General features: G+C 43.4%; 1 protein-coding gene across 1 annotated transcript in view; it reads left to right on the top strand.

Moving 5' to 3' along the window:
- LOC124154376 (zinc finger protein 423) overlaps window positions 1–15713 on the top strand; it is a 721523-nt gene that overhangs the window by 644660 nt on the left and 61150 nt on the right. The gene's annotated exons all lie outside the window — the stretch shown is intronic.

Genomic DNA, 15713 nt, shown 5'->3' with positions numbered 1-15713 from the left:
GGAGACTATGTAGATGGACATTCTAAATAGATTGCTGTCATCATCATTCGTTCAATAATCATAAAAGATTTGACGAATATATCTCCTCATTTTCGTCCCCCATCCCTTGTTCTACTCATCATTGATAGTATTGACTAAAATTGCTGCACTTGTGGATTACATATGAGTACACTTTATTATTTTTTTACTGGAAATGTACGCATCTCTAAGTGTATGGAGACGAGTTTACTCTCTAACACGTGTGAATGTGATTGCGTCATAATCTGAAAGTAATATATGCACTTTTGCCGCTCCCCTCCTTTCCCGTCCATCCATCCTGGTGCTTTCGTATTGTTCTCGATTGCCTCTAATGCATTCCGATACGGGAGCATTGGGGAGGCGCGGCTCCGTCTCAATCTATTCCGATGCATCCGCACACATCCATCGCTCCACGCACTAGACATATTCCAATTGACCACCAATGGGCTCCCTCTCTCGGCACCCTCTCCCCCTCTTTTCACCCTTTTAACCCCAAATCGCTCCTTCCCCTCCCTCAAACACTGTCATCTCGGCACGGCGCGCACGCGTGTGACGTCACAATCCTCCCTTTCCCCCCTCCTCCGCCGACCGCGACCCCGCTCCTCATTCGTTTCAATAATATTTGTTTCTCCGCCGCCGCGACCCCTCGTCTTGAACTCCGCATTCTGAGTTAACTCGCTACGAGCTCTCCCCCCGCCTCCTCCCCGCATCACCAGCCCTTAACGACCCATCCCCTCCCTACCTCCCACTTGTCCCTCGAAAGACTCCCCAACCCCTCTCGCCCCCTCCCTGCGGCGGCGGCGGCGGCGGAGAAAGATTCGAGCCGCGTAGTGTTTTAGTGATGTTTCAAAAGGAGTCGTTGTCGCGCGCCCTCTTTGCCGTGGAATTCTTAATAGGCCACCCCGCGGCCGTGTTACGCGGAAAAAGCCCTTACCCCCCCCCCCCCCACCCCTCCTCCCTCTCTCTCTCTTCGTCTCCGCAATAACTGTTTGTCGCCCGCACCAAGTTTCTTCCTCGCGGTGCACGATGGGATGCTCCGAGCGGGTGGGGAGCCCCCGAAGGAAGGAAGGGAGCTTCCCACCAAGCACGAGTTCCCCCCGAGGAAAGCCATCCGCGCCTCTCTAATTGGTTGTCTCCCATTACACACAATGGTGTTAATTCAAGTCTTGCGCTTGACGATCGCATCAAAACTTCTCCGCTCTTCTCTCGTGGTACCTAGTGTACCTTTTGCGTTGCGCATTTATTACGCCCTGCTTTTATTTTCATCGCCTCTCACATTCTGCTAAATCTCTGCTGCATTAGCACTTTTTGGCGAAAATAAATTGCTTTTTTTTATATCATGCCTATAAAATATAATTAAATGCGTGGCCTATAAAAGCCGGATAAGTGAGATTTGTCTGGTTTTGCCCAGACTTCAAATGACATCCTATAGAACGACTTCTTCAAATGGCTTCCAGGATGATTTCTTCACATCCTCATAATGCTTTCCAGAACATTTAATGATGTCCTCTTTTGTGTAAAACCTTCTTGTATATCGAGATTAACATTGTACTTTTGTATTCCCATAAATTTATGATTGCTTTTAAATTTTAAGATTCCGTCACAATCTTTCCACATTAATATTTTAATCTCATGATGGTGAAATTGATAATCCGTAGTTAAATCTTTTTTAACGATCTCATCATGAGTGAAACCCTCTACTTATGAAATATTGGTTGAGGTACTTGATGATGGAGGTAGTGAAAGGACGTGCATTCGTTTAGTTCTTTTGCCGCAACCCGCATGCTCAGTTACCCTTATATCATGAAATGTGATGCCTGCAATGATTATCGTGGATCAGTGGCGCCGACTCCATGGGGCCTGAGGGGGCCCGATCCCCCTCAAAAATTCGTCATGGGTATGAGGAAAAAATGTATCAGGCTTGTCGATTTTCCCATGAGTGTCCAGATATCGATATCCGCGTTATCAGGGTTCTAATATTGATCATATGACTCTTCTAAAATGCTTAAAGAAATCACTGCTTAAAACGTTCCCGGGGCAAGATCACCATTTTGGCCCCGCAAATATTATTTGTAAGTTGGCATCCCTGTCGTGGATTTGATATTGCCGTAGAAAAACTACGGCAATATCAAATCCAACCTGTTTATCAATCGTCATCTCATTTTGCGACTAATGTTGCAGCGTCACTGCTCTTGATCCGTGAATGTATTCCGTGGCTTCCCACTCTCTTTACCCCACTCACCATCCTACCATTTGCTTCATCTTATCCACGCCCCTCCCAAGGCAGTTATTATGTCACTCAAGGCGAGATAATACGATATAGGCGGAGACCGCCGTGTCCCATCTCTGCTCGTGCGGAAACCTAATGCGTGTCCGCGATGCGTGTGGCGTGCCACCGACCGACCGCGAGGGGACACGAACCCGGCTCCCCTTTCGGCCGAGGCGTCGCCTCCGCGCCCACGCCGCTCGCGTGCCCCCATCACCCGATATCCCGCGGCGGTGCACGCCCGCGCCCGCGACCGCCGATCGGCGTCTTCGGCGTCCAACCCGACACCCGACCCTGCGCTCCGCCTCTCCTATTTCTCCACAGAGTGGCTGGACGCGCGTCACCGCCGAGGCATTTGTGGGCGAGTATCGGGCGTATCAATCCCACTCGACGATTCAACCCGATGGATAGGTGAGGACAGAGCTCTCCCCAGACAGCACGCTTTCGGGGTGGGGGGCAATTCCTTTCCCTAGTCCTTTTACTGCCACCGTGCCGATATATTGGCCCTCGCTGGTTGGGCGAAAACTGCCAGGGGCCGATTTATCGGGCCGAATTATTTCACTTTTATTCGTTATTGTGGCCTTTTCAACGGCTTTAATTTATGTTAACTCCCATAATCTATCTACGGTTATAAGATATAAATATATCTTAATAATTGGGGAAAAAATCGAGACATATAAAATAAAATTAAGTAGCTGAAAATTTTTTAAATGTGAAATGCTGCTAATTCCGGAAAATAACCTCGGCAGTCTTCGTACACACCACCTGAAATGGGCTGGCAGTGAAAGGGCTAGGCAACCTTGCTATCCGAGTATTTCATCTGGGAATGTCCGATGACCTCATCCGGGTTTTGTACCCGGAACTCCGCGATCTTGAAGCGCTTTACCCATTTGGCTACCACAGTCCCTACTCAATTTACCATCAATTCACTATGCGCTTGGTGCTATTTGTTTCGTTACATCATTCTTCGTTGAAATGGTATAATTCGTTATCATTCATAATTTTACTTACCCCCACATTCCCTCTCTGGATGACCGATGACTTCACCCTGTGTTTGAACCAAGGAGTCTAAGATCAGCAGCCAAGTGCTCTCCCCACTGAGCTCTCAGTCTTCAGTGGCGCATGTCGATCTCCATCTCGAAGGAACTTCCCCTTCTGAGAAGGCGACCCCTTCTGCTATACTGCATTCGCCCCTTTGGGGAAAACGACTAGGAGCTCTTAAATATTGGGTTGTCCCCATTGCAGATCATATTTCAATCTCAAGCGCTAATGGTGCCCAGGGATAACTAATACGATGCTTCGATGATGACAGTGGGATAGCCAAGGTCAATTAAATGTCACTTTAAATCATTTCAAATGAGAACCATCCATTTAATGGCTCTTAATATGAATATTAATACAAAGTTGTCACTTGAAATGACGTACTAAACAGGTAGAAGAACACTTAAAGAGTAAAATAGATGACAGAGCTTTCAATTACTTTCGCAATTTTCGTTAGCGTCTGGAAAGAGAATGACTCGAAAATTTCGGCCTACATTGAAAGCTCTGTCGTTTTGTGTACTTTTAAAAAAATGTTTCTCATGTTCTTTCCAGGGTTTTTAAATGTGACTTATATATCTTATCTGGTGAAAATTCTTTATTTGTGCCATGTGTTTCTCTTTCATCTTCAAATGAATTAAAATATTTTATGTGTGACGTAATGTCGTTATGACGCCGCGCACAGCTCCTTAAATAAATTTCGATGGCGATTCTTTATCACACTATTAAATATTTTCTTCAATCGGGGAGGATGTTGGTCCCCCTTCGCCCCCCCCCCCCCACAACATGCTCCCATGATGGGGTCGGTGGGGGGGTTTGAGTCTTCCTCTACTTCGCGTGCGGAGACTCGGCCGTAGACGTGCGAAGACGTGCCGCCGACGTGGGACACATTTGTGGATGTTTTGACATCGTCCTCTTTGGCGACGGCCCACCTTCGCCACTCCGTCCCCTCCTTGGTGATCAGTATTCGCGGCGGGCCCTTGTGTTTATGTCGGCTCCCCTCACCCTCTCCCCCCCCCCCCCCTAACCCCCGCTCGACGCGAAACCTATATCCAGGCGCTCGTGTCTCCATATCCATTCCTTCAATCTTGGCATCCTCTCTCGTCCGTCATAGATGAAGCCTCTCACCCCCTCTGTCATTCAGTGACTGTCCCTCACCAGTTTATTTCTTCTCTTTCCCGAGCTTGTAGTAACTCATATACAATCGTGAATTTCCCAATAACTCCAGTTGTCAGTGCACGCATTATATTCCTTCACGCGGCTCATGCGCGTGCTTGCCATTTGCCAAGTTATTCCATCCCATGATTTGAAGAGGACATTAATGCGATATTTTTTACACTTGCTCATATGTTTTAGGTTCTCTGAACTCTGGCCGGTTGATGAATTTTTTTAAATGAATCGTCGAAAGATCCAAAACGGGTTGGTAAGCTGGCGCTAGCCCAGAATTGAAAATGTTTAGTGGCGTATGAGAAGCCGGGACCCTTGCGAAACTGTGTCTACTGCTGAAATCTCTAAGGCCTTGGGTTTGATTCCAAAAGCTTTACCAATTGCAAAATCACGCGAATACGTGCTTTTTTTTCTTGGTCCTCTTCGACTCATCCCGAAACAGATTCTGAGGTGAGTCGTAATCTTGTACGGCCACTCCGTAGTCTAAGTCGACGTCAGGAAAATAGCGTCGTTCCATTTTGGTGAAATTAGTACACGTGGTGAAAATGGCTATTTCTTAAAAATGGATTTTTAAAATGAATTTTAACGGGAGTAATTTTAAGTAGAGCTTTTTCCATTTTTTTGCCATTTTGGCATTTCATTTCATGGGAATTAGCATAGGGACTGTTAAAATGGAGTTTACCAACTCGGAATCAATCATGAACTCCTCCAGCATCGTATTTGGTAAGGAAAACTCTATGTATATGTATGTATCCGTTTGTTTTCCGAGTAAGTCGAAACCGGTTTTTTAAGGGTGGACCAGTTTTTTGTCATCTTGCGTATTCATACGTTTATTGGTAGCTCCTCTGGTAAAATGCAAAATCACACTTCCATGAACGGCATGGACTGGAACATTCAAGACCGAAAAAACCAAAGTAACCCCAACGATCTAAACAAACTTTTATAAAAGGAGGACTACTCTTGGATGTCCAAGACAGTACAATGAATTTTGCCTCAGATTTGATCTTTGAATAAGTTTACCCAGGAATAACTGCAAAAGGTGAATGAATTCTGTTATTTGGGAAGCCAGGGTGACTAGCGATGGGAGAAGTAAGCAAAAATTAATCAATAGAATAGCTCAGACGAGAAGAGCATTCCACCAAAATAAATATCTTCTCACAGCGGGAAATTCAAACATAAAAGTAAGGAAACAGTTCATCAGAACGCACATTTGGAGTATGCTTCTGTACGGAAGTGAGGTATGGGCATTGACAGCCGCGGAGAAATCAAGTGTAAGAGACCTTCGAAATGTGTTGTTACAGAAGAATGATGAGGAATAAATGGATCGACCGAGTTAGTAACGAATAAGTCCTCAGAAGAGTAGGAGAGAAAAGAAGCCTCATGAAAACCTTAGTAAGAAGACGGAACAACCTAATTGTCCACATCTTGAGACATGATGGCCTGATGAAGACAAACGTCGAGGGTCAAGTTGATAGCAGGAAAGAGGATAAGGAAGACCCCGAACAAAATATATGTAACAGGTAAAGAAGGATGTGAAAGAGAAGAAATACGTTGGTGTGAATAGATTGGCGGATAGGATACTTGAGTGGAGAGCTGCGTCAATTGAATCCTAGGATTGTTGGCCAGTGATGATGATGATGATGAAGTGGAGAGAGGTACATGGGCCAATAAAGAAGGACAGAGGGAGGAATAGCATCAGGGAGCTGAAGGCACTCGCATGGGAATGGGAGAAATGGAGGGATCCTGTAGACCAACCTCAGGATTTTAGCACTAGGAATGAACCATTCTCTAGAACACCTAGATACATTTTTTGCGCTTATTCTAGGACCGGAATGTCATCGAAGGAACGGAAATAATAAAATATTCAATGGAATGCGATTCAGATTACGATCCCGCTCATTGCCATGGTTTCCTAATGCCTTTTAAACGGGGCACGTCATTGCACAATCTGACGTGTGTTAAAATTGCGTCGTGTAAAGCTCACCGCTTTAATTATTTAATTAATTAATGGGGCGCATGCGAGAATGCATAGGTAGGCGATGAAAAATAGTCCCTTCTCTAATTTCGTTCGTGCATTCGCGAAATTCCACGCCACATTGTGAAAGAAATGCAGTTCTAACCCGCGCAATTCCGTTCCCTCGTGAGAAACGGCCTTTAAGCGAAGAGCATAATTTTTTCACCGAAATCTCCTCTCCTACAGCATTGGAACGAAATTTCCCCTCTGCCCATGATTCCGACTCAACCTCTTTTCCGCTCTGTTTTGTTCAGCTCGATCGGGAACACTCGAGGACAGCCTTAAAGTCCGTGAAAGTCCTCAAATCACTTCATCATCGGAAGGGCAGTCGGACGCGCGACCTCTTCCTCTCTCCCGTCTCTTAACGCTTAATTTTCACGCCAAGCACTTTCACGCGCCGGGTAGACTTCGGGGACGGTTGAACGCTCTTCGCAAAGAGAGCGTGCGACATTCGCTTCGAAATCGACGATTCGCCCCGCGCCCAACGGGCGACTCGAAAGCTTCATTCACGTGGCTCACTTCATTCTAGGGTCCACACCAATGTGTGTTGCATGGGTTAGGAAGTGAACCGTTGCCAAAGTAACCCCAACGATCTAAACAAACTTTTATAAAAAGAAGACTGCTAAGGTTGTTCTTGGATGTCTAAGACAGTACAATGAATTTTGCTTTAGATTTGATCTTTGAATACGTTTACCCAGGAATAACTGCAAAAGGTGAATGAAATCTGTTATTTGGGAAGCAGGGTAACTAGCGAAGGGAGAAGCAAGCAAAAAATAATCATCAGAATAGCTCAGGCAAGCAGAGCATTCCACCAAAATAAATATCTGCTACAGGGGGAAATTTAAACATAAAAGTAAATAAATACCTCATAGTTCATGGATAAAATAAGAGCATTTGCATCAGTTAATCGCGAGGCTAATTACAAATCATTTGTATGGAATGGGGATTAGTGTAATTTATTTGTATGTTCTTTGTATTTTTCAGCAACATTCATTCTAGGTTACTATCTGCTTCTTTTAGGCAAACGTCAAAAGTCTAGAACAAGCGGCAGGCAGGATGAGATTTCATCTCTTTTGAAGGCATTTTCGATTTTCATTCTTGATTGTGCGTAAAAAAAAACTGATATTTTCGTCTATGCAGTCTCTTAATTGATGGAGTAATGGTAACCGTCCTGTGTGATTGAAACAAGATTTCTATGGCAAAGACATGTTTGTAAGAATTGCCATAACGTTGTTGTAAATTAAATAGAATGCGAAGTACGAGTAACCGAATTTGATCCTTTGTTCGAGCTCCCTCGAAAACAAGCACTACTTTCGTTAGAATTGTGATAAAAATTATGTAACAGCCTTTGTAATGTTAAATACTAGGGGTGGTCGGATCGGATACCTCGGATACAAATATCCGCGGATATTGCCCTTCATCGGATACATCGGATCCAAAGTCGCGGAAGATATCGGATCTGGATCCGAAATTTTAAATAATAGCTTCAGTGAATGCAACAACCCATAAGGGTGGAAAGAGTTCCGATTCTCTCTTCGAATGTGTCGTCGCATGCGATTCTTGTCCTACGCCACTGACCAGGACAAGATAAGGAGATCCAAAAATTTTTCCTATTTTAATTTCCAAACCCAAACGTAACAGTTTAGGACCTGAGCATGTAAATATGTTATAAAAAACAACTTGAAAGCCTATAAAAATGATTTTTAATTTATAAAGATATTAAAATGTGTATGAAAATATAAAAAGCATTCCTTCGATTGTACGTACCCAAAATAAACTTGGATAAATACGAATAAGTTCAATAGATTCAGGCTTCAATTGGTGGAAGTTAGACATATTTAAATAAATAAAAGATCGTACCACTTTTCCACATGATTTTTTAATGCGTACAACGCGTTACGGTTCACTGAGCCATCATCTGGTACAATACTAGATGATGTCTCAGTGAGCCGAAATCTTGTGGAAAGCATAAACAAATGTTGTGGAAAAGTGCTACGATCTTTTATTTATTTAAGTATTGAATAATTACTTCGTTTAATAGTAGGACTTGCAGGAATAAGCATTCGGATCCGAAAATATCCGATCCGAAAGATCCGGCTCCGAAGATCAAGGATCCGATCCGGAACCGGATCCGAAAAAAATCCTGTATCCGTCCATCCCTATTAAATACTTCAGCCTGAGATCGATCAAAATTGAACGAGGAAAATTATCGGACATTTATTTCCCCTGTGTCTTGTCTCGTGGTTCAGTTATCTGCTCCCGAACTCTAGTGCTCATAATTGCTGCGGCGACAGTGGCTCCAGTCTTCATTTAAATAGCTTTCCGTCTGCATTCGGCCGATGCACGTCCAGGAGTGGATGGAAAGGGGGAGGGAAGATTCGCGAAGAAGTGGTCCTCGACTTAATCTGCTCGAGAGTGCTATCCGGCGCCTCGTCACGCGTTGTCCCCAGCAACAGCCGCCGCTCAAGAAGGAGGCGTCAACAGCCGTTCGCGGCCCCCCTCCTCCCCCGCGCACGCCAAATACATCTTCATTCCTCGCCTCTAATTGGGGACGAAAATAGCCTCGGGGGTCAGCTTAGTGGTGCTCTACAAATGCAGTTGACCTTTCTTTCCCCCCTCCCCTCTCCTCTCCCGCCAGAATGGGCTCTTTTTTCCGCGAAGCCGAAAAAAACGGCCGTTTTCCCAGTTTAAGTTTAGATCTGGCGCGATTAAATCCCGCCCTCGCTCCAACCGCCACTCCGGGACACTCCCCCTCATTCCATGCGCTCTCGCCAAGGGCGTCTCCAAGTGTGTGCACTCAGCTGCCGTCACGAGCCACTAAAGTCCATCGCGAGGGCCCTGCCTCCAGGCACGCGGGGAACGAGGGTGAGCAAAATCAGACATTAGGAACTACAAACAGCCTTAAATACTGTTGTAGGTGGGGCTTTCTTTTGTTCAGCGCGATGACAATGTGGAATCGTGTGCTTTATTTCAAAACTGCCGAATGAACGGCGATGAAATTCACATTAATTGCCATGAGAAGGAATTCCCCTGTATTGGGAACCGAACCACGGATCTTCAGCTTTCCGGGCCACTACCACTATAACGCTATCCAGATATTTTAATTCCCCTGACAATGTACCGAGGTTCAAAGATATTTGGCCTTTGCAGTCCATCAAGGATGGCAACGCGAGGGCTTGAAGAAAGCCACTATGGAAAGCCCATGAAAAGTGGCAAAGTGTGACAACTAACGCACAAATACATGATTGCGAGCTGGCAAAATCCTTTTTATTTTCTGGCGTTTTTATCAACGTGAATTATTGCAAGCGTGCGAGGCTGAAGGCCATTCATCATTAGAAATTGGCGGATAATTCTAAATTCCGTAGTGACTGACTGACCGAAAACATTCCCTCTTGTGATATTCAGTATCTCATTATCTTGTGTTTTAAAAACCGAAATTGTAAAGTGTAAGATTATATTTACACTATAATGTGATGACAAGGTTGATTGATAATTAAGAACTGCGTGTTAAGAAACTATAATGGTTACGTTCGGATGTAAAAGATGTTTCAGAGGTGGTGACAAAAATTGGACCATAGAAAGAACTTGAGAGTGAAGAATAGAGAGGGGGTGGACTTCATTAAACATACATAAGAATGGCTATTATCAATTTGCCATAGGACAAGGAGTGGATTTTTTCTGATGTCGCACTGATTTCTCGCAGTACTTTTCGAAAAATTTTTATCCGAAAAATGTCTTTCGCACGGAATTGCACTCATCTGTGTCTCTCCTTGAATTAAAATATTTTTTTTGTTTTGTGAGCTGGTGGCAAGTATTCCCCACCTTGTCTTTTCAATACCCAACTCTCACCGGGTCGGAGGTATGCGTCGTTGAAAATTGTGACCTCGTTTAATTAAGGCTTTCTTGGCCAGGCGTTTAATGGGAATGCTGGCGGTAAAAAAGCAAGAGAACGTGGCAAGGACCACTGTAAAAATAGGTTAACACTCTAAAGAAGAGGTTACAATATATTTGGTTCACTTTGGATTTTACATTTCTCACTTTTATCCGTTGTTTATTCCCGTAAAACAAACGAGAAACACCGTGACGTTGGAAGATCTATCAAATTAATTTTGTTCCCTTTGGGAAATGGTGCGTCCCAGTCGTTTTTGCTCGATTCTTATCTCCTTATACTGCTAGCGTTCTCTATAGTGTGAGTGATAGCATCTGATCCTTATCCCTCTCTTAAACAGGGGAATAAATGTTCGTTACCCCATTGTTGCGCCGATTTGAATTTTGGCTGGAAGACGTCAGGCGTTGGACATTGTAAGGGGTGTCGCGCGCTCTCCAAACTCCAGCCTGGTTGCAACCACCCTCCAAATAGAAATTATTACTCGAACTTTCCTGCGGCTCTCGAGAAAAAATTACTCCGCTACAGCATTTCTCTCTAAGAAACCAAATAACTGATGGATGATGTTGCGAAAACCTCCAAGAAAGAAAAAGATTTACGAAAATTGCCAAACGTTAAAATACTAATTGCTGGTGTGAACTAAGGAAGTTAGGAAGAGAGTCACGCCTAGTCATAACTGAGGCTAAATCGAACGTTTCCGTGGCAATAGCTCCCCAAGCTTCTTCTTATCTGATGTATTCGAGAAGCGTAGCGAACTCACCGGACTACCTTATCGTCAGTGATTTTCAGAGGAGGCTAGACCCACTAATTGTTCTTTTAATTATTTTTACCGCCAACTTTGTGATAGCCCTGCCCTGATTATAAATAAATAATAACATTCTCTTATAATGGGTTTTAGTCAAAGAAGTGAAAAGTGGTGTTAAAAAACTTTGCATCTATTAGTAATGCATTCAGTGTGCAATATATATTTGAAGCTCTGTAATTACCTTGCCAAAAAATGAATGACTAATAAATTATTTGCACATTTTCGTCATAGTATATTCAGTTGCCTAATAAGCTATTTTTTTATTTTTGCCCATTACAGCGTTGGCGAAGAAAATTGAGCAAAGCATAATCTATAGCTATTTTATAACGCTTGAGGTGGAAGAAACATCGTATTGAATTGTTTTTATTGTTTCCAAGGTTATTGGAGTTTAATATGGATTGTGTGCATTGGATTGAAATAACAACCTAAGAATTTTTTCATTGGTAGCATATTTATGCTTGAGATACAGGAAAATGTTTCAAAAGGGTTTACTTGGCACTTATCGATTATCGCCAAACAATTCAAATGTGGGTAAAAAATTCAAAAAAACAATAAAAAATGTGGGCAATGGGTTCTTTTATCAAATTCAAACTCAAGGATTCTTAATTAGTGGCCACATCTTGGAAATCATTTTCGACAACGAATCTAGTGGATGGCCACCCTTTAGAGGAGGCGAACGATAGTCACAAAAGGCAGACTGGTGTTCTCGAAGAAAATTCCAGTTCGCTTGTTCACAGGTCACTCTTTTTTTTAGAGCATTTGAACTCGACTCTGACGTTCTGTGTCCATCTTCATCTCGTAGCCATTCTTACAGATTCGTTTCTCTGGTTGTGGTCCTTTCTCCTGCAGCAATTTCATTGACTCTTCTTCGATTCTCGGCAAAGAGTCAATGATGTTCATATAAATCATAGTCAAAATTTGGCTCCCAGTACTATTTATTTTAAATAGCAAATAATAAAATGCAATTGCAACCAAATAATTATGCTTAGTAGTTTTATCTTAAAATTTCTCATTTTAAGCATTTTTTAAAAAATGCACGGCGATAACCGATATATTTCGTTTACTCTACTCACCCTGAAGATTTACAGAGAATAGCTATGCGTAATTTTTTTTGAAGGCTTAATGAGTCGCCAAATTCGACCGGGTGAGCTGGAGTAATACGCCCTCTTGAAGAATCGCTCGCTTGGTAGGCATTTAAGTTTCATCATGCTCCTCCAGATGGTGCCCGTGAGTTGCGTTGTTTATTCAGAGGATAGGGGAGAGTAGTTGACCGTCGCATTTTCGCGTTCTCTGCAGCAGCCCCGAAATTTGAATGGAAGGGGGGGGGGGGGAGTGGGCCCCCCAGCTGAGCACTTGATCGCCTTGACGATAAGCCGCCGCCGCCGCCGCAACCCACCATTCCTCCCCGGATTGCCAAAATCGCTCCCAAAGTCGCGCGCATTCCACGCGGCTGCGGCGGCCGAGAGTGAAGGAAGATAAATTCCCTCTCTCTCTCTCGCCCCCCCCCACCAATCTGCCGAGCGGCATTATCCGGTCCATCAGATCAGCAGCCGCCTTCATTATTGATTCGCAATCCGAGTATTAGGTCTCGCCGAGTCCGGAGAAACCGATCGCGGTTGGAAATGCAGCGACTCTCTAAGAGACGTCCCACCGAGGACTCGCTGAGTGAGTGCGCTCGTCAGGGGTCCACCCCCCTCCTGCCGTTCAGATCAGGGGTGGTTTCCTGTCGGTTAGGTACCCAGGGGTGGTGCACCGATTGGAAAGTAAAATATTGCCGTTGTTCGGGGATCTTGTAAGCGATGTGTGTTGAACGGCATGTCCAGTCTGACAGGAGCGATAAAGCAATTGAGATATTATATTTTCCCGACACGGTGAATGTATAAATTCGTGTTTCCCCCGAATATTAAAGGACTTTTGATAAATGCTTGACGAAAGTTCTTTTACACATTTTCTTCTATTTTGATAACGGCTGATCTCGTATAGAGGCGGATTGCGGTGTAGTACCTACATAGATGTTTCACATAGTTCTACATGTTGGAATCCACTGGTTTAAACCATGTACTCAACACTCTACATGAAAAAGTAAATGTAAAAAATGTGTGGGTCTTTAGTAATGCGGGAGGTCTTCTCAACACCACCGTTCTTAATCACTGGTGAAAAAATTATCCCATACGTTATAGGGAAGAGTGAAGGAGGTTTTGTGTTGGAAAGTTGGAAAGAAAGTGTTGTGTTCGAGGAAAGTTGAGTTGGTCCGTTATTGATTTAGTTTCAGGCTGATGTTTTCATAGAGTTCTACTGGTTGGGATACACTGAAATGTACTCTATTGGCAACAGAATGAATATATGGAATCAAATGTGCTGACAATGAGAAGGAAATCGTTTCCACATAATCGGGGCCGCGTATTCTGAGGGCGTGCAGTAAATTTATACACACTCGTCTCATCTTTAGCTCACACACACTGGAGATTAATTCGATATGGTTTTACCGAAAAATGTAGATTTTAATAAGTTTATTTCCTGTAAAGAGATTCAATATAAGGTGAAAAAATTCACGAAACAGTTTCATGAAGCACGCAGGTGTATGTGTGAGTGCGTGTTTTAAAACAAGTTGTAAAACAACACAGCATGGTTAGCAAGGAAGAAACTGCTCACTTTTATTCTATACTAAAGCGTTTTGACTAATTTTCAAAATAATTTCTGTTTTTTTTACCATAATAATTATACCGTCAACATTAGAGGGAATAGAAAGCAATGATATAACGTTTCCAGCTTACCTTTGTGGAACCAAGATCAAGGATGAATGAAATTCACTTATTGTTAGCAAGTTCCACGCTGGCAATATATTAACACAAGCCTATCGATACTTAGATACTTAGATATCGATACTTATTCCAGCATCAAGGATTTCTGAATATACACTGGACTCTCTTACCCTGCCTGGAGTCCAAGTGATTTGCGGCGGCAGTGTTTGGAAATGTGCGTCGATCCCTCTGACCCGCAATACCTCCGATGATTTCATGAGCCCCTTTGGCACTCATTCTTCTTGGAGTGGTGGGCAGGATGAGATGATAGCTGTGCACGGTGGCGGTGCAAAGGTCGCTCCGGCTCCAATAATTAATTAATCGCCCTTCCCATCATCCCCTTTGCGAAGCGACCATCCGTCCCCCGGGGGACCAACGGGAAATTCGGTCGGTGCGTTCGCGGACCCCCCCCCCACCCACCCCTTCCTCACTCCCCCCACCCCCTCTCCGCTTGAAATGCATTCGCTGGGGCATCGTCGACGGTGAGGTCCTTCCTTTCTTGTGGGAGGCAAGGGTTGTCCCAAGGATGATCTGCCATTATTGCTAAGTGAAGGATTTCGGTACGCATCATCATTTTGCCCTACGCACGATCTCAATCGTGTCGAGCATGATATGGCAAGTTCCGTAGCAAAAATCTTTACCATTTTTTTGTATCTGTTTGCTGGCTACAAATTTTACAACGACTTCAATCATATTTTCATTGGTTGATTAAAATTATTGATTATATTTTCTGGAAATTCACTCAAAACTTTAGTATCTTGCTCTCTAATTGAACAGCAACTTCCCTTGATTTTGAAACTTAAGTCTCTCTCTCTCATCTTTTGCGTTTGTTGGAAAAATTGCAAGGAAATCAGCATGTAGTGAATACTTTTAAGTTTATTTGCTACAAATAAATGCTCAATTGGCCTAATTAGCCAATTGATCGCTGATATTAATTCCGATTATTGTTGCTGAGTTTGTGATTCTCCCGCAAGTTGATGCATTCCCGGTTTGGAAAGATTTTACCTTCAGTAACTACCAAATAGCACATATCCAAATTTCCACATTTTCATCTTATTTTTTTAGCCAGCTAAGTTCTCCCGTTTTTCCCTGAGGATTTTTGGAAGACTTCTCTTTTTTGGCTCACTCTTCCTAGGACTTCCTCATTACTTTCTCGGTCTATCCGTTTTATCTTCATCATACTTCGGTAGCACCACATTCCAAATGCTTCCACTCTTTACTTCTCCACTGCTGTCAACGTCCAAGCATCGCTCCACTGAGAAATATGCACCATATGTAGCATCTGATGATTTGCTCCCTTGCTTCTATGCTTTCAGTTTCAGCTGTAAGTAGACTTTTCCTTTTATGGAAAACCCTCCTCTCCTGCGCTATTCTACTGTTTATTTCCATAATGACAACTTATGAACACCGTAATTAACAGTGTCCGGCGATATCTTGTGGAAATGTTTGATCTCCATGAGGATAAACTATGAATGGTAAACTTCCACACAATTTTATTTAAATACCGACCCGGTTTCGACACGTAGTGTCATTATCGAATAAATATATAGAACGAGGAAGGTCAAAATTTGTACCTTGATAATGACACTACGTGTCGAAACCGGGTCGGTATATAATTAAAATTGTGTGGAAGTTTACCATTCATAGTTTATTCTCATGGTTATGAACACCGACCGGTTTTTCGACACTTACGACATTGTTAAGGTCCAAAAATTCTT

Source organism: Ischnura elegans, chromosome 1 (assembly GCF_921293095.1).
Source record: "Ischnura elegans chromosome 1, ioIscEleg1.1, whole genome shotgun sequence".
NCBI classification, from domain to species: Eukaryota; Metazoa; Arthropoda; class Insecta; order Odonata; family Coenagrionidae; genus Ischnura; species Ischnura elegans.
Note: the sequence above shows the minus strand (reverse complement) of the source record. Positions and strands in the feature narration are given on the sequence as shown.